The sequence below is a fragment of the Tympanuchus pallidicinctus genome, unplaced genomic scaffold, assembly GCF_026119805.1.
Source record: "Tympanuchus pallidicinctus isolate F22 unplaced genomic scaffold, pur_lepc_1.0 scaffold22, whole genome shotgun sequence".
NCBI lineage: Eukaryota > Metazoa > Chordata > Aves > Galliformes > Phasianidae > Tympanuchus > Tympanuchus pallidicinctus.
The window spans coordinates 33,626,778-33,649,461 of record NW_026294739.1 but is presented as its reverse complement, the minus strand read 5'-3'; the positions used below and the strand labels follow the sequence as shown (position 1 = coordinate 33,649,461).

The 22,684-nt window shown below is 35.8% G+C and overlaps 1 long non-coding RNA gene across 1 annotated transcript in view; it reads right to left on the bottom strand.

The window, feature by feature from the left end:
• Nucleotides 1-22,684, bottom strand: part of LOC128082448 (uncharacterized) — a 366,886-nt gene that overhangs the window by 173,512 nt on the left and 170,690 nt on the right. The window contains exon 5 of the long non-coding RNA XR_008207676.1: nt 10,359-10,627. This is a non-coding gene — a long non-coding RNA (uncharacterized LOC128082448). The remainder of the gene's footprint in view (nt 1-10,358; nt 10,628-22,684) is intronic.

Sequence of the window (22,684 nt, the reverse complement as noted above, 5' to 3'; positions counted from 1 at the left end):
TTATCACACATTCCCACATTCTGATAGCGTTGGTTTGAGACTAAGGGCAAAGAAGTGTCCTTCCGTCTACAGCATTTTATTCTACAGCAAATTCTATTGAACAAAAGCAAAACAAAACTGCTTTCAACCTTGGCAAAACATATCATATTTTGATGTGCTCTCTCAAGAACACGACTCTTCAGAGGACCAACTGTCTTCAATCCTATGGACATCAGAAAAAATGGCACATGGGCACTGTGAGAAATCAGTCACTCAAGCTAGCTCCAACCTAATGACAACATATTTCATATTTCTAGACTAAACAAAAAAATCAGAAAGGCCTCAAAAAACAAATTGTCACTGTCCACTTGAAACCAATTTTTTTTTCAAACCCAAAAGTCTTAGCTCTGCTTTCTCAAAAAAGATTCTTAAAGATATTTTGCTTCTAAATTTGGTCTTAAATTCTTATCAATTAATATATATATCTTAAAATAACAGCTGTCTAGGACTATCCCACAAACCAGATCAAGTTTGTAGAGAAGATTTAAACAAAAACCTTCATGTGTTGAAAGCTCTAACCTCAAACAGATGGGATGCCATTACTAAAAGGCAGGTCCTTAAAATCTATCATCATTATTAAAAGCTTGGAAACTGTTAAACCTGGGACGCTGTGTGCCCAGCTGGATTAATTAATACCCACTACTCATTGACCTTTCACTGAGAATGTGGACAATCATTCCCCCAAAGACAGATGATTCTCTCTCTTGCCTTACATTGATGCTGCATACAAAGCTTTTTGATGCAAAGGAAGAGGTGGGAAAGAAAAAAACAATCTAAGTGTAGAATTGTAGTTGAAGTGTTGTTTTTTGTTTTTTTTTTTTTACTTAAAGCAAAGTTTGCAGTGCATTCCAAAGATTATGAGTGACTAAGATCTCAGTGCAAAATTGCAAGCACCAGCTCATCAGCCACATCTAGCCACTCAAATACACCAGATTCTCCACAGACTTGCACAGAGCTCTGCTGGCTTCATGCAATTTCACTGATATCGTGACTGTTCCTCGGTACAATTTATGACCATTTTTTCACAAAATATGGAACTGTTCACATATACTTTGCATGTTATATTCAAGAAATCTTGAACGGACTACTGTATTTGTTGCATTAAGAGATGAAATAACCTGTGTTTAATTTTTTACCACAGGAAGCCTTTCATAGTGCTGTAATTTGGTAAAGCGTAGTCAGTAGCTAGAAGTGTATCCAGTTGTACGTAAACACTGGGAAAAAATATGAAAAAGGAACCTATGCAAGTCAATCTGAAGGGTACAAACAAATTGGAATTAGACCAGGACACCAGGGCTAATTTCCAACATCCTATAAAAAGTACATGATAACTTTAGGGATGACAAATGGTCAAAATCCCAGTGTTATGTCTTATCCAGCTGAAAGCTGACATCTCCAGCAATGCTGTCCATTAACACCATGCTGGTGAACTTGTATTGACTCCAAAAGCAGAGTACTGCCCACCAGAAAAAGGAAAAGAAAAGCTGTGTTTTCTTTTTGCTGCCTTTCCTAAGAAGTGATTTATTTCCTATGACCCCGAACTTAAAATCAAAGTGAAATCAAAGGCTAAACAGATTTGCTATGAACAAAGGCAGTCAACCAACAAAGAACTTGAGCACATGCTTAATTTTAAGTATTGTGATAGCTACACTGAACTCAAAAAAGGAAGAGTGGCTGTGCTGGGTCAAATTCCTTGGGAAGAAAGTATATAAATGCTACGTCTTTTAGTAATATTTGCCCACTCATTTATGGCTCAAAGATTTTCTTATCCAGAGATGGCATGTTGTTATTTAACAGTTTTGGATGGATTCTCCTTCCATGAACTCTTTTAGTTTTTTTGAATCTACATCAAATTTTGGCATCTTTAACAGCTTCTGAAATGTTGTTCCACAACTTATTTAGTATCTCAGTGTGAAAAAACATCATTTCATTTCTTATAAACTGTCCAATTAGTTTCATTTGATATTCATTTCTTACACATAAGGAACATCCAGTCATTTTCCACTTGTCTTTTTCATGGCATTTCCAGTCTTGTAGATCTTTATCATACTATGCTTAGTTGATTCTTTCCCAATCTGAGGACTACATTTCTTCTGTCACATAGAGGCTATTCCATAAGCCTTATCACCTTTGTTACTCTTCCTTTATCCTCTCTGAAACAGTAACATTAGAATCACTCAGCACACTGAAGATAAAGAGTAAACAAGGGCTACACATAAATATTTTCTAACTCAGTTTCCTGAAATTTCTCAATACTGTTGGGCACTAGCTGACAAATTCAGTTTAAGTCAACGGATTTGGAATCTGCTCAGTTTCAAGCATTTAGCAAATACATATAAAAATAAATAAGAAAAAAGGCAACATGGCTTTCCATAACTCAAACTACGAAATCATAAAAAGCAAAATCCTTTAAGTCTTCTAAGAATTCATAGTAAATAATTTGTTCAATTAATTACTTGACTTCTGCTCTTTTTTTCCGGATTGTTGTCCATTTGTAGCCAACTGAAACACAAAGATCTGTTAGGGTCTTTCAAAGATCAGTATGGGTAGGTCTTTCAAAGACTCCTGAAGATATCAGTGTAGTATTCTGAATCTAAATACTATTGTGAAGCTATTCAGAAGAATAAAGGTAAACAGTTTATATTTCAGATCCATTCTATCTTTATATATTTTAGGCATAAAATACAAAACAAAAAGATTGACAGTCTTCAACAGAAGGCAGACTCCCAAATTTTGCCTGGATATGGCTTCATCAGTTCAATTATGACTAGATTTGACTAGTTTTGATTATGTATTGAGATATGTGATTCTTACATTCTTACACAACCAAAACTACTCCACTGATAATGAGAAAAAAACATTATATAACTACAAATTATTCCTCCTAGAAAATTTGTGCATATCTAATGTATTTTCTGAAAAAGGAAGTCAGAAGGGACAGGGTGAAGACATGCATTCCTGTACATAGAGACTCTCTACACACTCAACCTATGCAGATATGCAGTTTGAGTAATAATTTGGAAATAACATATGAAAAATAATATAATTCCTTTAGCTGCCAGTAATGCCACTGAAAACCTCTCCATGTACTGATTATCTAGAAATATAGGTAACAAATATTATATTGTCTACTTCATGCAATATAACAAGAGGAGCTATTTAAGAAGTCCTCAAAGTGAGTCTAATCTGGTTCTCCATTCAGTTATTTAAAATCTCAGAAGAAACATACTGAGGCAGCAATAGAGCAGTTTTGAAAAATCTGTGAAGAAACAGACAATTGTAATGCACAGAGAAAGTGCTTTGGTTTAGGGGGATACAATGGGATAACTAAAAGATGAGAGGCTTTCTGATACTAAGTCACAGAAGGCAGGATAGCATTTATAGTTAGCATTAATAATAGAATTTATTATTTCCATGTGAGTTTTGGCTGGTACTGCATGAAGAAAGAAAATGATAAGATTTTTCAGTTCTGCCTTATTGGTCTTCTGAATGCATTCCTCATATTCGATTGCACCATCTGGTTGGCAATTTGCCTGCATGTCCTTCCTGCTTTCTTGGAAACTAAGCGTGGATGTGCTCAGGAAAGAAATGGGAGACATTGCCACTCAAAGAGTTGCATGAATCTTAGAAAATCCTAAGTTGGAAAGGACCCATGAGGATACTTGAGTCCAACTCCTGGCTCCACACAGGACAACCCAAACATTAGACCATATGATAAAGATCACTGTCCAGACACTTATTGAACTCCAGCAAACTCAGAGCTGTAACCACTTCCCTGGAGAGTCCATTCCACTGCCCAGCCATGCTCTCAGTGAAGAACCTTTTTGTTTACCCAGCCTGAACCTCACCTGTCACAGTTCCATGCCATTCTCTTGGGTTCTATCACTGATCACCAGAGAGAGGTCAGCGTTGTACTTCCTTGTGAGGAAGCCATAAGCCATTATGATGTCTCCTTTCAGTCTCCTCTTCTCTGGGCTGAACAAACCAAGGGATTTCAGATACACTTCAGATATCTTCCCCTCTAGACTCTTTATTTTTTATTAACTTTCTGAAGTTTTATTTTTGGATATGTCTAGAAGTACTCATTATTCATACAGTTAGTGGCACCAATGGCACTGATCTTAATCCTCTCTCATTTGGGGAGAATGAATTAAGCATCAAGCTACTGGATAAGAAAAAGAACTATGACCACCAAAAGAAACCCAAGACCATGGCCAAGTGATGTATTACTGAGTGGCTAGATGCAGCTGATGAGCTGGTGCTTGCAATTTTGCACAGAGATCTTAGTCACTCATAATCTTTGGAATGCACTACAAACTTTGCTTTAAGTAAAAAAATACTATGAACTAGTCCAGTTCAAAGACTAGCTTATGTCTCTCCATAAACAGCACTTATATACCCTGTTCTAGCTATAAACACTGCCTCCATTCATTGTATAAAGTGCCTAAGCTGTGAGTTGCACAACTGAGTGAGGCACTGCAGTATTCTGCCTCAGGTGGGATGCCCCTTTCCTCTCTAGAAATCTGTGCCTTTTGCTGTCTGGCATTTCCAGCCATATCACAGCACTGAAATTCATGGCAGCACACTAGTGTGGCAGCTTGCACAAGGCTCCCTGGCTCTGTACACATTGGCTAATGCATCATCCTCCACCTTGCTGCCTCCTTTTCTTTGCATCTTCTCTTCAACTACTACAGTGAAATCATGTGCCACGAATCATAAGCAGAACTTATTCATTCAGTTTAGACAGTAGGAAAAACACTGTGCTCTGTGAGCTGTGTGACTTACAAAAGAGTCTTCATGATGGGAAGTTGAATCTGTGAGACTCAAACCTCAGCAAAGCTGTTTCTTCACCCTCTCCACAAAAATGTCTCCTTCTCATGTAACTTTACATATGACACTTGTAACATCTACTGCACATCTCCTGATCTCCCTTCTCTACTGTAGAATCAATCTCTGCCATGCTCTATCTGCTGGCTGGTGCAGAAGCAGTCTCTCCTAATTTCTGAGCGATATATGAATTAACGTCAGGTTGGGGGGTTTTTTTGTGTGTTTTTTTGTTTGTTTGTTTGTTGTTCTTTTTTTTTTTTTTTTTAAACAGGAAATGTTCCTGGTTTTTCCATTAAGACCTTACTTCTGGTTAGGCCAAAGCTGTGCAACCAGCAACAACTCCTACGTTGAACATTGCTCTGTGCAGTTGTGCCTGTAAAAGCTTCTGCAACACTGAAGGAATGCCAGTGTTCAATAGGATGCAACATATACATTTATATACAGGGATTATTAAAAAAAGAAAAAGAAAAAAAAAGTAGAGGTCCCTTAAAAACATCCCAAGTAGAAAACAACAGCTTTCAGCATTAAAAAGACAAGTTTTTTACCACAGTTAATGTACCCATAGTGTCTTAAATACAACCATTATTCTGCATTCCAACTATTGAGACATACTGCAGTACCCAATATGCCAGAGCACTGTAACTGTTAGTAAATGATGACTTTTTAATGGGAAACCCTGTACATGTTAAAAATATGATACTCTCCCTAATCCTGTGTAGCTGGAGATATCTTATGCAGATCATGAAGATTTAGAAACCTCTGAAAAACAGATGTGCCAAGCAACCTACTAAAAGCAAGCATATATTGAATTTATTTATTAATTTATATGGTGCCCATCTCAAAGCAGAGTCTGTACAGAATAAACAAAAATTAAACCAAACTGGGCTCAGTGCCAAGAGAAATCAGCTATACCAATAAAAGTGGGGGAGTGTACAAGAAAACTATTCCAAGAAGATGTATGTGTGTCTCCAGATACTGTGCTTGGTGGACACACCACAGTATCAACCGTGGAAGTAAGAGAATTACAATTTACAATAAGGATGCTAATATTTGAGAGTGGGAGAGAGTAATTTTGACAGAATTAATTTACAACTATGGAAAGCCACAGAATAGAGGCAATTACAGTGGAAGAAATACAAAGTGTTTGAGTTTGGAAAAAAGATGGAGCATATATACCATCACACAACAGCTACATGATTTCAGCTCTAACTATTGATCATATCCCATTTTATTCTCTGCTCAAAACATGTAAAGAAGAGGAAAATATTGCACATATCATGTGAAGGCTTTCTGGTGGGTATTCTCTCAAATATACATAACTCTTGTTCTGTCACTACCCTCTTTCCCATATTTTATTTATAACACATCAGGGTTTTTAGTCCTTTTTAAAATTTTGATGATTTAGATGAATAATGATGAGGTAGCTGCCTAAATACAGAGCTACTATGAAGAAATGCCTCTGAGATCTAGACAGAGGACAACAGAGAAGCACACTTCATTTTTAACAGGCACAAAGATAAAGCCATACAATTAAAATGGCTTTTGGCTGCAGCACCTCTCTTGATTCCGATTCTTTTTCATGATTATGTGTGCTTTTTTTTTAATCTATACCACTCACGGGGTGAGGTTTAAACTTTTTTTTTTTTTTTTTCCTCCCAGGATAGCCCAATATCAGCCCTGTTTATGACACATGACATTTTACATTTATTCAGTGAAGCCGTTTCCAGCAATTCTCCTGCCCTCCCAGTCATCTACACAGTTTCTCAGAGTTTCAGCCATGCAATCCCCCCTCCTCATAAAGCTAACAACAACTTCAGCAACAGGTTCAGATTTTTCACCATGGAATAAGATTTTAAATCAGATTCAACACTCAAATTCTGATTATAGAAAATTATACCTTTTCTTTGATACCTAGTAGTTTTGATCTATTTAAGATAGATCAAGTTCTACTGAATTGTGTTACAGTGATACCACCAGAAGCATCAATGCTACTGATGCTGAGCCAAGAAAAAACATAAACAGAGTTGAAGCATGAAAAAGGTATGTGCTATAAATAAATGTGGAGGATGAATAGCAATCAATAACATGTGACCTAACTGAATTAATTTTACATTGCTTATAATATAAATACAGTAAGAAATATAATTCTGGAAAAAAAAAATACTTCAATATGTAATTTCTAAATACTGTTTTCAAAGTCTTTCCAATTCACTTAGCATTCTGAAAATTGCTAGCTAAATTCTGTAACAATACGATGAATTTAATTAATCTCTTACAAACATAATATAAAGGAGCACACTATTCCAGATTTCTTCTTTATTATTATTGTAAAAATCTTTCAAATTAGTAGGTAGGACAGTAAGTCAAAATCTTTGACACAACCGCATGAAGCCTTCACAAGTAACATTATTTCTGGTTCCATATATTTATACCTATATCTAAATATTCATTTCAAATTAATTTCATTAATAATGTTACATTCCAGAGGAGTAAACTTTCCTCCTGCCTCACCAGGTACAGTACGCACATACCCACATGTGCAAAGAGAATCATACACACTAAAACCATTTATTCTCACAGAAAGTTTAGCACAATACAACTTCAGCTTCTATGATTAGAAAATATTTTCCCTTTCACATTAACACAAATCTTTTACAGATTTAGATGACACTTGAATCCTGAATTGGCTTTATCAGCTGCTTATACTTCTAATTATAACACACAGTTTTCATTCGCCCTTTAAACAGCTATAGCAAATTGGGATACCATTTTCTCTCCTGGGTGTTTGCTTCTAGAAAATCACCATTTTCTGAAAGTTTCAGCCACAGAAAAAGTTCCCTAACAATCACTGTATTCAAAGCACAGTACTAACAGTGTACAGTAAACACAGACCGAGATTACACCTTAACCAAGGAAGAAAAAAGTAATGGCTAACTGCTCACTTAACAAAATTTAGTTTTATGTACCAAATCAGGTTTGTTCCCCCAGAAACACACACTGTTCTGATCATGTAGTTAGCATCATATGTCTGTAAGCATAGACAAGGGACATGAATTAAGGTTAGGAACTTAATTCTAATATTTCCTAACTTTGAAGTTACTAGCTTTGCAACTTCAAGACATTAATGAAATTCTCTCTATGCAATACTAAAGCACATATCTGTTAAACTGATTTCAGTGCCAGTGAACAAGTGATAAATCAGAAGCACACAGTCATGAAAAGCCATTCACATGCCAGCTGTGATGACTACTGTGGCATTTGCCATAGTTTACAGGTTGGAATTGCTATTTATTAACATTAATTTCACAATGTGCAACCATTTTTTCAGGCATTTTCTAGGGTCAGCTCTTGTACCAAGTAACTTAAACCTGTTTTCATATGGAGTCTGTTCAAAATCTCATTACTGAAAATGGAAACAGTTCAACTGATGTGGGTTAAAAATCAATGGATTTTGCAAGAATGTCCATATTTCAGAATGCATAAGCTACAACTCAGCAAGGTACTTGGGTATGTGCATATAATTGCATACTAATGGTCCTTTGGTTATCAGTGGGAGTACTGATATTCTTGAAATGAATCAAGCACACCTATAATGCCGAGTAGGAATTTACACAAATTTACAGAAAAAAAAGAGGAGAGGAAAGGTTAGACATGTGATAAGCAATGCATCTGTTATTTTCTTACAGACTATACAGAAGAAGAGTATTAGAAAATGGTAAAGGAAAAGAGTTCAAGAACACATATTCAAGATGCACATAAAGCCTATAGAAAGTTTCTTATTCTATTTTCCCCAAAGGTTCAGAGAGAATTTTTCTGCTGCCAAAGCTTGCAGCTTAACAACACATGGGAATCCAACAACTTGAGAACAACTCAGCATCAGAAAGATAACGCTTGTCAGTGAAGTTCAAAGCAGTGGAATACAGAATTATTCCTTAGATTTGTCCTTTGGTTGTTTGGTGAAGAACAGCTGACATTTAACTCCATGCATAACACAGCTGAATTCATTTTGACCAATGACGCAGCAAACGTGTCAATATAATCCACTGCATTAGAGTTGGGACCAAGTCTGTAAACCTCATCCATGTGACTATTCTGACCAATAGAATCTAGATTAAAGGATATGCACACACACATACAGAAACAGCATTTAGAGTTTCAAACTAATCATCTTAGAGAGAGATAATGTTCGTATCAAGATCCAAACTTCTAGGGCACTCATTAGAAGCAAACTGAAAAACTCTAAGGGTTTGACCATTAGCATGCTGACACATAACTCTCTTTGTGAAGTAATCAAGCTCTCTTTCAGAATTATATGATCATTCCTGTGTATACCATCCTAGCTCTTAAAATTTGCAAAAGCTTTCTAGCTTTTCACTTACTGCTTTTCTGGGGTTTATCAATTGCTCTTAGTTTCTTGGCACACCTCCAAACCCATCTGGCTAGTAGTATGAACCCAGCGATCTTGACATCAAAAATTCTATCTTAAAAAGCCAAATACCTTTCTTATGGTCATGAGCAGTAGAAGCTTTCAACACACCAAATCACTCTCTCCTGCAGCACACACACATATACACACAGAAAAAAACCATGGTCTTAGCATAGCACACACACAAAGACCCTACTGCATTTTGTTTGCTGTCACTCTTAACCTCACTATTTTAAAACCAATGCTTCCTATATACAATAGTAATTGGAAATGGCCTTCAACAGTCTCCCAAGAACACAATCATATTATATAATGATATCTGAGAATTAGCAAGACACAGTATCACCTTGTTTATCTGTAACTAAAGGAGTATGATGAATGAGAAAGCCTGATACTAGCTAATGCCTTTCTGACCACCAAAATTCACTAAATGGATGATCCTAATTGCTTCACAGTGCTCCTGAAATACCGTATTCACAAAACTTTCCTTTTATAGTCTATATAGACAGTCCTATTTAAAAATAAAATCCATTTGCGTTTACGTCAGGCATTACTGTAATGAAATTCTATCTTTATTGTAGATATGGGCACACAAAATATGGAAGTGATGTTACAAACCAGGATTTTCACTTGCATAAAATGCTGTCGTAAGGGAAATCTGACATTTTGGTGAAGTAATCAACCTTAAACTTAGTGACAGGTAGGACACTAGCTTGACCACTGCCAATGTTCAGATAACATATAACTATTTAATTGTACATAATTTCTCGTTGAACTATTTTTTTACGTGATTCATAGTAATGATAAACCTTATTTAACACAGAACATGTAACTTTACTTTTTTGCCTTTCTACATTGAACTGAATTTAAGGACCAAAAAAAACATATATATGTTTTTACGTCCGAAAGTGCAAATGCTCTCTGTAGCTGAGATCCATGTTAAAAGGTGCTGTAAGCATTAATTTATTAATTGCTTTAACTGGCACAGAGAAATGAAGCACCTTGAGGTTTCCCAATTCTAATGAGATCTCCAGTGCCCAGCATTTAGCTGTCAGAACAAACTTACCATAAATTGCAGCTTGCACTTGTGACACACAGTCAGAAGCACCAGTTTTCTTGAAGATGGAACATGTTAGGGATTCCACTGCACCAGCTGTTTTGCTACTTAACCTGTTTTTCCTTGCAAGGGAGAAGGTTGCTGCTCTCCCGTGCCTTGAGCACACTTGGATCTGCAACTGCTGCATAATGAATACGCCTGTTGCTGCCAAGGTTCAGAAAACATTTGGGCACAGGTGTCGGTTCCTTGTCAGTCTCCAGGGCCAATAAATGGAATCTCTGCAATGTAAAATGAGACAATACATTCACAAAGTCATTATGTTTTCCCAGAACATGCAAAGCTCCAAAATAAATGCATTTCAAGCCTAGTAACACCCCCATGTTCATAAGGCTCATTACTGTTTTTAATTTTGCTTGCTGCTTATTTACTGTTTACTTTCTTGCTTTACTGCCCTGGTGAAATTGCTCTTAATTGATGCCTTAAATGGAAAGAAACAAAAAAAGAGGAACACAATTCCAGAGATGCTTGGTCCCTAACTAATCCTACCACAGACTCACTGCTGCCAAAATGGCACCATATTAAAAGGTTAAAAGAACTTCTTCCAAGTTCCTGTATCCTCTTTAATCTCTCTTGTCAATCTTTTAAAGTGGCTTTTTGGCAGTGAAAGTAGCCATCTCTGTCCTGTGACAAAATACTTTCGACAGAAGAGATGACCTTACAAGCAAAATGATGATGTCTCTCTAATGACTGCAGCTGTCTTAGCTTTATTTTCATAGGAACAAAGTCCCTCTGAGGAATGAGAAATACTACAACTTTTCTCTGCAACTAAATTTTTTATCCCCTATAACAGCAGGATTATCAGCAGACTCTCATACATTAGCTTTCCCAGGAGGCCTTCCCCCTGATTCCTTACTAATTTTTGAATAGCGCATTGCCCAAGACACAAAGCCCCACTGCCACATGTGGCACAAAAGCTCCATTTGGTTTTGTTCTTATTAATGAATCATATTCTCTTTATATTGAAAAAGCTCCACCACTCTTGAAAACCCTGCTGAATATCTGGAAGCTGCTTGAGTACCCCAGCACAACCTGAAGCCATCTCCAGTGATAATGCCACCAGCTTACATCTATTGGCTGCTCAGCCTCAGAACATTTCAACAAACCCAGTCTGTTCCACACAATTTGAGGATGCTTATCCCACACATCCTTAAATTGGCTTGAAAGAACACTTGTCTAGACTAAGTTCCATTCCAGCCAAAATTCCAGCCTTAGGACCAGGCTATTATAAAACAATCCAGAGGAATGCTATTTCTTCAGGTAATATTGTCATTCACTTCATTCCAGCCTAAGGGTCTGTTTTTGGTTGTTTGGAGCTGCAAAGAGCAGCCCTTACATCACTCTGAAATTGATATAACAGAAGAAATGTCCATGATGCCCAGAATCCAACCCAGTTCATGGGGACATATCTCTAGGAGCCAGTATGAATTCAGCATTACCTTCAAACTTCAACTCATACATTATTCTCTCCCACAGAAAAATGACAGATTTTCAGATTCTCAATTTTACGCATTATCAATGGCCCTCGAAAGTACATAGCAGGGTCAGGAACAGAAGATGCCACAAAATCAGCAAAGCACAATCCAGCTGCATCCCAACATACACACAGGATGTCAAGCACTCCATTAAATACAACCCACAAGTAAAAACATAAGCAGTAAAACAGGTACATACAGCTGATGACAATAAAGAATGGTATACAGTTATTCATTTCCTTCACCAGAAAACAATCAGCAAAAAGACCAACGAAATATCAGCCATTCCTCAGCCACCATTTGGTTTATCCCACTCTAAATCCTTTTGTCTGGTGACAGCAATGACAAGATCAGAAACGATGGTTTCCTCAGGAACCATCAGGAGCAAAGTGAATGGAGAAGGTTTTAAGAATAGAATGATGCAAAAGCATACATACTCTGCCATTTCAAGGAAATGTAAACATAAATGTTATTGATAAAATGAAACAGTGAATACTCTCTAAGCAGCACACAAAAAATGGATTTTTAATACCATCTATGTGCACAAATAGGGAAAAAAAATTTAGGCTGTACCAGGCAGCAATTGCTGAATTACTTCTCAACGTCTGAGACAGTTAGCAGAACTTACAATAATTGGGTTTTGCATATGAAATAATAATTGGCTGCTGAGGTATATTCAGCTTCATGAGACAAAACAAGAAGTTGCAGAACTGTGATTTCTTCAGCCTACCAGAGAAAAATGTCCTATCAGCCACAACAGCGTGACTGGTTAAATGCAGAGGCACATGTGAGTTATCACACACAATCCACACTTGTGAAAAAAATCTACAAGCCCAGGACATCTTTAATACAACAAACACTTTGGCATATTTTATGTTGACTACTAAAATAGAGATGTATCTATTGACAGTCACCACATAATTTCGAGGTGCTCTAGAATTTGTACACCCTAATATTCATCAGTTACCTAATATTAATTCTTACATGTATCTATATCATTTTATACAACTATAATTTATATAAACTTCAAATAAATGAAAATTAATAAAATTGAATTCATTGGAAAATTTTGTTGTTCTAAGACTAATATAATAAGATCTATAAAATAAGTATAATTGATATTACTAATAAAAGCTTCTTTTTGAAGTTAATTCAGAATAATTTTCTCTTTCAAAATTACAACTTCTAGTAATTTTCACAAGCAAGTCAACATTTCAATCATGCCTCATTTCTAAATATTAATCTTGCTTTAGCTAGTTTTCAAATGGATTTTAGTTCCATAGCTTAAAGTGAAAAGTATTTCAGATTAGCTGACAAAAACAACAGTCTTTTACAAAAGCAAGCCGTTCCTTTGCACCTTGCAAATTAGTCAAGCATATTTCTTGAGAAATAAAATGCAGAGGGGCCTCTTACATGAACAAGGTTTGCTGCACAAAATAATAATGGGGCTTAAATCTGCAACCATTAAAACTAATTATTCATCAGCTATGATTTAATGGTAATGCAGGATTGCTAATAGCAGCTTTCAAATTTTTTTTTTTTTTAATGGAAAGGTATAAGTATGAAAATTGTTAAAATCAAAGTCAAGATTTAAGAAATCTGTTTTGAGAGAGTACTGGCAAAAATCACATGCTGCACTGCTACAAACTGTGTGAGGCAGCAAACGCTATGCTTTTTAAGAACACATTTTCAGTTATTACTATAAAATCGTAATTAGATAGTAAATTACAATGTTAATATTCACTTTGAACAAATAAGTGTTTGTAGTTGTAGGACTGGGCATTATTATGGTAGCGCAGGGACCTATTCGCCAAATAAGACAAAGACTTTCTTCATAAAAGTTATTCCATTCTGTAGTTTCTTCTTATGAACTTGCACAAAATGCTAGATTTTTATGTGCACTATTTGCTGAAGTCATCTTCACCAACATCAAAATCTACATTTCCCTTTGGGGAAGTGCCAAAACAAGCATTATTCTCATCTGGTTCCACTATCCAAAGAATACAAAGAAATGAAAGAATCATTTCCCCCCGTACAGAGAAAACATTATGTAAATGAAATGACAAACTCTGATCAGTTGTACAGGAACTTTAGCATTTCTTTTTTTCATGGGAGGGGGAAAAGAAGCTCTAATAGCTTACATGAATCACTGCAATATACTCTAATATACTAGTGATATATTATACTCTACATGTAACTATATATATTACATATACATGTTAAAATAATGTTAATAATATAATACTACAATAATATACTATAGCATACTATAATTTTTCAATAACATATATTCCCCATCTAGAATGTCAGTAATATATAAAAATAACAAATAATTATTTAGCTTCAATTACTTCTGTGAGATTTTTCCCCTACCTTTTCCACATTCAAGAAGCAATTCATGTTGTAGTCAAAGAAGTTATTTCAGAAAATATACAAAAATAGTTTATTTCCCAGCTTGTAAAGGAGAAATGATTAAAAATACGCTACTCATTATGAAAAATCTTTTTCAATACATTTCACTTATCTACTGCTTATGCAAGCTGAAATTTTAGAAAGTGTCTCTGAAAAGATGTTAGAACACTGTTTAACGATGAATCTTCGTAAATTATATTATGGACACAAATTACATTTTTAATTATGATTCAGTAATCTCTAGAAGAGTGATAGACTTCACTACACATAGTAGTATGTGCATAATGTCTTGTAAGAGAAGCATAAGAAAGTAAGTTCCATACACGTTTGGAATTTAAGGAATAACCACCTTCCAGTGTCAGAAACCAACTATACAGGAACCACATTCTGCACAGAAATGTGGTAGGCCTGCAACTGGACAAGGTAATTATACTTCTGGCTAAAAGCAGTCCAAAACAAAAGAGTCTGATTTTAAAATTATAGGGACTGATTGACTCTATTCATGGCTTTAGAGCATCAGGATACATGGATGAGCAAGCAGAGAGGAGGTAATGCTGCCAAAAGGTGAGTGATAAGTACATTTATCATATATACAAATTTGAATTTGTATAATCCTTCTTTGCTGTATGTCCACAAGAATTCTTTTTTGGGTTATTGAAAAAATTGATGCCTATGAGCGTGCTATAGAGATACAGTCATGAGTCTTGCAGAAAGTCATCTAGTAAAAAGAGGAAAAAAAACATTTCTATTGAAAAAAAATCTCAAATCACTGGTAGAGATGGCAAATTAACTAATCTTCATCAGGATACTTATAACTGCACACACAAATTTGAGGAAGGCCAATTTATACCAATTAAATATTTGATCTGGATTGCTTACAGTAACTTTCCCATGACTTCAGTTTATCTCTGTATTTCTCTCCTTGTTGTAAACTAATTGAGAACAATACTTCATATTTCACAAAGGTTAAAGAAGCCCTCAGAGGGGAAGTAAAAGATATTATTATCAGCTAATAGAATACTCAGTATCACTAAAGATTAATTACTACTATTTTGGGGTCTTCTTACAGACCAATACACTGACAAGCAACGAGCACATACAGAGAAAATAAAGAGTAAAATCAGTACGCATATATTGTGGCTCTTATCACAAGATGAGCAAATAATCTCAGTTATTCCATTGTTTTCTCAGAACAGTCACAATGATATTTCTCTGGGCCTAATTCTTACAAATTGCTGATATATCTTTACCTGTAATATGCAAGGAAAGAGCAAGCAGGAAAATCCAAATTCTTAACTGTGCTTGTACAGTTGACTACTTGGATAACCACAATGAATCTCTAATTCTTAAGCAAAAAGAAGGTTTGGTTTTTCTATGTTCACTGTCTGAATTGCCAGACGATTCACTGTCTGAATTGCCATGGGGTTGGTTCTGTTTAAGTAATAGCATTCCGTCTACTAGGTGTTTTTTTTTGCCAAAAGGCACCACTTCTCTTACAGAGCAGTTGTTTTCCTTATGGAGGTGCCATGCTAAAAATTGAGCCTACCATTTTTAATGCCACGAGGTATTACATGGAATTCCCACACTGAATTGGAACAGTTCCACGTATGAACTCAGTTTATGCATCTTGATTTATTTTTACTGCATCTCAACCTTCCAAAACATGTATTGTTTATTTGACAGACAGAATAAGGCAATTGCTGCCTGCTCCTGTGCTTCTCAGAAGTTGTAAGCAATGCCATCTGGAGCAGACTATTAGCTGGAAAGTTGCCAAGAGGTATTCCATTAGCTTCCTAGGGAAAGAGGTCTTGTGTCATGCACAGGATGATGCTTTTTGGAGGCATGGCAACCAATGAAACAAGATCTTATGAAGCCACAAACCATTGCAGTAAATGTTAAGATTTTCAAAAACTTGCATTATTTACCATTTTTCCCCCCAAAGACAAGGAACTTTTATGACTGACACCATTTTGGCTAATACTGCATGCATCTTGAAAGTATCACCCAAAAGACTTTACTGTACGCTGTTGACAAAAGTTAGAATAGAAACAATATTTTCAAGCTCAAGTACATCATCCTGTTACAATTGGCAATGGAAACAGATTTCTTGATATAGTTTGGCAGTGTGAAATGACGATAAGATTTCAAGCCACAAAAATGGCTGAAGGAAAAAAGCTGTTGAAGAAGAGAAATCACACATCAGCATCATGATAACATGGTGATAGAAGCTACAGTAAATACATAGACTAATATTTAGGTGACTCAGTTTGCTCTTGCTAAATTAAAAAGGCAAGGATCCATTCCCCCTAATTCTGGAAATATATGGCAAAACATTACACTTACCTAAAAGCCCAAGTTGACTTTAAGCACTATTTATTTGTAATTGGAAACCTCATTTCAGACTCTGGCGTTTTGTTTTGATTGCTTGTTTTTCTTTTCCAATACCATCATACTATGAACAGAGAATTAATCCAGATCTATCAACTGATCAGTTCCTCACAAAGCTGCCATCTTCTTGAGCAGCATCCACTTCCATAGAAGATAATAGGCTGCAAGTATTATTTTGTTGCAAGTGAAGAGTTACGGAAATTAATCATTTATTTATCGCTTTCTATTTAACCTTTGAGCTAAAAGGAAAGGGTTCATAGCCATTACCATGAAACTGAATACAGCTTTTCTGGATTTATTTATTTATTTCCCCTGATAAAGGTCCAGTGAGAGCAGATGCCCCAGTCTCCACCATCATCTAAAGAGAAAATAAAGTAAAAGCTGCTTCAGTCTCTGGATTGATGGGGGAAGAAATCTGTTTGGCTTCACCTTGTTAGCAAAGCAGATATATTGAAAACCAGAAGTTATTTCTGTGGATTTACACAGCAAAATAAAGTGTGGAACAACTCTGGTGAAAAAACACATTCTGTTAAAGGCATCTCAATATTCATTCATTGAGCAACTCCTTATTTCTGGACTGTCAGATGAACTAAGCCTGGCATAACTTTTAGCAATTTTCTTTCCTAAAATATAGAAAATCACAATAGGATGTTCTAGGCATGTATGTCTGCTAGCTTTGGGCAGCACTGACATCAAACAATTTCACCTTAAGTATTAGTCCATAATTCAGCCCCAGATCCCAAATACGAACAATGAAACTATTTTCATTAAAAGCAAAATTCACTGCCAATAAAAGAAAATCTGAGTTCACGTTAAGGTACTAACTAAGGTGGAAAACACAAGACTTTGGAAATGAGGAGATACCATGATTTAGCTTGCAATCATCATCTCATTTAAGCCTGATATATCTAGATGCAGTCTTTCATGGCATTTTTCCATGCTGTAGAATATCCTGAAAGGTGGATTTTATGTCAAAATTATTATGTACAATGTCCACATACTGCATCTCCACATTCTACACATTTAATAGCAATTCTCATCTTCTAAGACACACAGCTGAGTTGTTCATTAAGCAATTTTTAAAGAGTTTTATGGTCTCGTGAACAATATATTTTTTTTGTGGAAGCAGACTAAATTGTTGTATGCTGTGATAATTACACCAAACTAATTGTAGGTAAAATTAGCAAGGGGTCAGACCAATTTGGTATCACAAGAAAATATATGCTTAGCTTACACCTTAAGTGATCTTTAGAAAATTAATCAAATAAAAGTGAGTCTCCTTAAATCAACATACATCGTTTTCTGTACATTCACTGTGAAACAGGAAGTTTTAACACTGCTTTGAAAAATGTTACTTACTAAATGTTTTTTTGATTATCATTTTGGTTTAAATTACCAATTAACTTTACCCTAGAGAATCAAGCAACATGAGCCTTTTCCACTTTAAGGGTACATTAAAATGATACTCAAACACAGCAGGTAGAGAGAAACATCGATAACACAAGTATGTTTTTTAAATCTCTTTTACTACCAGCTATAACATTGCTCCAATAATGGTCTCTAATATTACGATACTCACATAAAATTTCTTTAGATTTCCTGTTTCTATAGTGATACAAGTTCTCCAGACAATGTAAAGTCCATTGTGAAGCTCTTATATAGACGCCTTTGATGTTTCAAGTACATCATGGAAGTGGTGTAAAAGAAATGCAGCCGCTATTTGAGTCAGTAGTGTTACTGCCGTGCTCTCAAACTCTGCTCCAGAGGTTTAGTTCACCTTTTTAAAAGAGTAGACTAGGTGACCTAAGCTCCAAGCAACTAGACTGAACTCTACTCGAGCAAATTTCACACAGAAAGAGCAGTATACTCCTCAATTTTATCATATATAGATGATATTTTGTGATTTACAGCACAACACCTCGGATACTCAGTTACATACCAATACATATTAGCATTTCCTGAAGGCCTAGAAAACTTCTCTGTAACAGGTATTTCAATTATTTCAATTGAAGAGATTGCAAGTTGGTGCAAAACAATTACTTTATTTTCCAGCAAGATACCGTCCCCAATAATATTTTCAGATATATGTTTATAAAGAAATTATTCTTTCAGCAATCTTATTGCGATTGCATAATGTAAAATATTAAGCATATCATAACACCAAGGGTAGCATTATACACATAATACCAATGTTTACAAGAATATTTAATATGCAATGGAATGAATTGAAGCAACTTCACAAAATAAATAAATAAATAAATAGTGTAGACCAATTATTTTAATTCAAAGTCCCTCCAAAGTGTTAACTAAAATTCAGTTTTTCCCAAAACAAGATTATGCATAAGTTGCTCCAAAAGTAATGCCTCCTGTTTATTTCCTTGAAAAATACAACATCTACGAAGAACACAATAACACTCTTTGATAGAGCAAATTCTATGCTACAAAACACTATTTTCCAACACAGTCACCAGCATTAGCTATGTAGTTCCTCCAGCAGAACAAAAGCCTGCATGCTGCACGTGTAATAATCAGCAAGCATTGATGAATGGCGATAGGTAACACTTTTTTGCATATGGAGCTATTCAGTGACACAACTTTGCAACTTCTTGCACTTCCACATCAGACTCCTTTTTGCCAGACTGCACCTCTGCTGATTTGTGACATGGCAACAAAATGGAAGAGAATATCGGTGGGGAGGTTCAACCTCTACTGTCATACTACCAACATCTACCTCTGACACTGTGGGCCAGCATAAGAAAATAGGAAGTACTGTTTTCACAGCAGCCCTCATACTTTTGAATTTTTCAATGCAAAAAAATTGTTAGGTTATTTTGATCAGTTGAAGCAAATACCTGACTTTTGAGTTATTATAAAGGTACTTCCTTTGTACCTCATGGACTTACGGATAAACACTGCCAAATTTTTATTTTTGCTGACATAAAGTATTCCTTGCGGTTATGAATTAGCACAAGTACATTGTCTTTGCTGGTCAAAATACCAAAAATGTCACATTTACAGTGACCATCTTGCTGAAGGGCTGAAAGAGCTCTTGTCACTCATCCCTTTCATAACATTTCTGTGAATTCGGACATAGTGCTTTTTTGCCACTCATACACTTCATTGTTATTAGCAAAAGATATCAAGGCAAACAAAAGACTGAGCACTTGAGAAATGCAGACCCAAGCCTACATTGTTTTTTGCTATTTTATGGGTGCCTGTGTGCCCATTTATAAAAGATTTCTTAGGGAGATAACAAGAGTTCGTTTGTTGGGTAGTGGACTGCAAGCCAGGAAATGTATATGATGTTGAGAAAGTCAATTGCCTGCTGGGTGTCTTTGTCTTCCCTTTACCCCATGAACTCTATGAAGCAGAGATTCTTTTAAATGAATAAATCTGAGAGGTGCCACCTAAACTGTGGCTGTCAATGTGGTACAGCAGAGACAGATCTGTGGCAGATTCACAGAGGTCCTCTGGTGAAGCAGCCACAGTGGTAGAGGAACCATCCACGCACTCACTCACACCTACAGAGGCAGAGGAGAAATGAATGGTACTAGCTTGCATGACAGCAATAAGCACTAATACAAGTGAAGAGACCTGAAAAAAACACATTAAATATCTCACTCTCGTGCTTATCAATGTCAATGCACCTGTAATATGGATAACCCATTCCCTCACCTTGAAAGAGAAGTGTGTCACACACAAGAAATGCGTGGACACTGAAATCTGCCTCAGAACAGGCTACTTACAGCTTAAGGAGCAAAGATGATGCTACAAAGACACACAACATTTATTAAATCTTTAAACATTAGCTTCAGCAAAGTAGCTACAAGAAATGCCCTCAGAGATAGAAAATCTAAGAAAAATAGTACTGGCATCTAATTACAGCAGTAGAGTTTGCTGCTTTTATCTGTAATTGGACTGTATAGTCTTTCATTCTAATTTACTTTACATCTAAACTGTGATAATCAAGACAAGCAGAACAGAATGGCTTGTAACTGGCTATAGCACCGACACCAGTTAATGCCTAATTATAACAACTAAATTAAAGAGGGGACTGTAAAGAGGTTGACTATCAGTTTGAAGCATTTAATTCTGTGGAAAGAAATAGAGATTTTAAATCCTAAGTAAAAAAATCAATATTATGGCTCATTATATTGATATTGCTAAACAGATTAATGAAATTAAGTATTTTATGTTTTTGTTTTTAAAGAAGTTTTATCATGATGTAAAGATGGCTTCAAACAAAACAAGACCACAACAGAGAAGGAAGTTCACATTCCAGACCACTTTAAAAAGCAATCTGACCTGGAAAAAAACAGTAGGTGGAATCTGCTTTCCCAGGATATCTCTGAGGGTTGCAGAATATGTTACGTGACTGTGGATTTACTGCAAGACTCTAAGAAATGTACACATGGTATAAAACAAAGAAAATCCAGGATCCCGGGAAACATTTTGGTATAAATCTGACTTTTAATTAAAATATTTTTGAAAGTTCCAAATACAAATTAATTATCTCAGAAAGATAGGTTAACTGAAAAGAATAATGTTTCCTGTCAGAACGCGTGCAAGTAAGGAAAAGGAATTTGGAAATGCTCAGCACCAATGAGCTCAAGCTAGCATAAATTCTAAACAGACTGTTTTAGGAATTACAATGTAAATTGGCCATCTACATGTTGAACTGGGTCTATAAGAATTCATCTTCTGGGATATGAAAAAGGAGCAGGAGAAATAAAAATGCTTGCAGTTAGTGCTCTTACTAACACATTCTGTAGTACTCCAGTAGTAGGTGAGTGAGTAAAGTAGAGGGAGTTCATGGTGCATGGAGCATGATTTAATCCATTCAGTATTGTTGATAGAAAACAGAAGAGAATGATAAGGGGAAAAAATGAAAACATTAAACTTACAAACTTAACAAAAATAGGTATCTGCTTTCATATAAGATTCATTAGCACTTTTAGCTTCAACATTTATAGATGATCCCAAAGTTGGTGGTTCTAAAGTTCTAAGCCATGTATACTCTTCACATGCTCATCACAGAGCCCATCTGTCAATAGAATTTGCTTCTACCATTTTAGGAACTTTTTGCCAGCTCCTAAAGTCACTAATGCAGAGACCCAGCTCTTTCAGGAAGCAAGGTTTTTGCTGAAGGCTTTTGTCTTTGTCCAGCTTTAAGGTGCATCGACACATTTAAATTTTGTCCATTTCCAAGTAAATTTAGAAAAGAGTAGAAGTCCTTCTAATTTCTGTTCTGAGTTTTCATGAAATTCATCATGTCCATAGAGCAGAATGTCCTCGCTTGGTACGATGCACAAACCAGGTAACATTTCAGCTGGTTCAGTGTGACCTGCACAAGTCATCCAATCAACCTGAGAGTCACTCCATAGTCCTCACAGCAGAGGAGGGTCCCTATGGGGGTCATTGCCAAGATAGGCTATTCCCATACAGCACAGTAAAAAGGAGCTGCAATATACACTTTGTCACCAAGGTGCTGACTGGCTATCATGATATGCTGCTCTGAAATAAAACGTATTGTGACTGCTAGATCAGCAAACACAATGTTCTTAGCACTGAAGTTTCTGATAAGTTGGATACTGAAAAAGAAAGGTATTAGTGCTCTTTACTGCTCCTCCACATTATGAATTCTTGCTTCTAATAGAAGTGCAACAATTGAAGTTTTTTATATCTTAAGTCCCTGTTGCTCCTTTTTTAATTATTAGCAGGCAGATAGAAGGAATTTTCATCTTTTCTTGCTTGTACACAAACTGTAGAAGTACTGAGATAGAATTCCCAGCGTTTCATATACAAATTAAAAAAAAAAAGCCAAAATGTTTACACCTTCAAATTGTACATTGTTGATCAATAACCTGCCATGTTTTAAGTATGCCACCAACCACCTTCCTGCACATCAGATACCCAAATGCAGAAGAGCCACTTCCTTCAAGTGACAAAGGCTGAAAACATTCCAAAAAAATTTTACATGAGATGTGCTATGCAGTAGTAATA